The sequence below is a fragment of the Cynara cardunculus genome, assembly GCF_001531365.2.
Source record: "Cynara cardunculus var. scolymus isolate 2C chromosome LG 2, CcrdV1, whole genome shotgun sequence".
NCBI classification, from domain to species: domain Eukaryota; kingdom Viridiplantae; phylum Streptophyta; class Magnoliopsida; order Asterales; family Asteraceae; genus Cynara; species Cynara cardunculus.
This window is the reverse complement of record NC_037529.1, coordinates 19,533,996-19,535,401: the sequence shown is the minus strand read 5'-3', so window position 1 is coordinate 19,535,401 and position 1,406 is coordinate 19,533,996. Positions and strand designations below refer to the sequence as shown.

General features: G+C 47.9%; 1 pseudogene; it reads left to right on the top strand.

The window, feature by feature from the left end:
* Positions 1 to 405: 405 nt before the first annotated feature.
* Positions 406 to 1,406, top strand: part of LOC112505990 — a 35,694-nt pseudogene continuing 34,693 nt past the window's right edge.

Sequence of the window (1,406 nt, the reverse complement as noted above, 5' to 3'; positions counted from 1 at the left end):
GAAGTCCACCAAGAGATGCCTCGCCAAGGTGATCTTGATGCCAACTTCCTAGCCCTCCAGACGGATGTCATAAAAGTTCAGAGTCAGCTTCAGACTCTCCAGGAAGCTGTTCAAATCAACAACGACGCCCTCGCTGTTCTTCACAGACGGGCTGACGATGCTCAAGTTATAGCTGAACAGCAGACTAGTCTTCTTCAGCAAATCCTGGATGCTGTCCGTCAACCAGCTCCAGTGATGGATTCCTCCTTCTCTGTCGATGATCGCGCTCAACTCTCTCAAACGCGTGAGGTAACGACAACTCTAGACAATGCTTTGCAAAGGCTGGAGGCTTCAATGGTTCTCCAGTGTCAGCACTTGGACGAACTCTCTGGCAAAGTCTCTCAAGTCTTGGTCAGAGAGGGGGAGATGAGGTCCAACGCTGGTGAATCATCCGATGCAGTTCCTACGCCTTCTCAGGCTGTTGGTCCAGTATCAGCTTCTAATGCAGCTAATACTGAAGCTCCTAGAGCTGAGATTATTTGTGCTGCTCCTGTAATCCCTACCACCGAAGCTGCTCAAGTTGAGGTTGTAGATGCCATCCCTAGGGATGAAGTCCAGCCCATCACTGCTGCTGGTGATGATGATGATGCTGATGATATGGATGATGAAGATGATGATGAAGACGATGATGAACCTGTCATTCCAGACACCGGAAAGGATCTWGATGGTGACGACGACGATGATGATGAAGATGATTTTTCCATCAAGTTCTTGAACCCATCAACAACCTCCAAAGGTGTTGCCCTCAGGGAGTCTCAATCCCACGGGGAGCAAAGGCAAGGCAAATCGGCTCCGACATCAAGGCACCAGGACCCCAAGTCGAAAGGCAAGGCAGTTGCTGAAGAAGGAAATTTGAAGGTTCTGTTCGCAAGACCTCAAGAATCCTTATTTGAAGACTCTACCTCTCAGGTAATGATCACTTCACTCAGCCAACTTCATATTCCATCATCAACCTGCGGTCGATTGGAGTCGGTTCCTGATCAACCAACCTCTTCTACTCCAACGGACCAGCAGATAGCTCAGCTTAAGGAGTCGCTCGACMAGACTAGAGTAAAAATTCCTCTTCGTACCTCTAGTGGTGGTGAGTTTGACTTCCTTTCCAAAGCTGAAAGACTCGAGGCATTAAGGGCTGAACAAGAGCTAGAACTTCAAAAGAAGCAGACTGAAAAAAGCCTAAGGCTTGCTAAGTCACTAGCTGATAAAGTCCTTCCCAAGAAATCCAAGAAAAAGGTGAACGCTATCTGTGCCCAGGCCAAACTTCTTCAGGTTGCAGAAGCTGAACATAAAAAGAAGCAAAAGGTCGAAGACAAGGAAAAGCGTTGGAGCGAAGATAAATTGAAAAAGAGACTCAGTCCCCGCCCAATTAT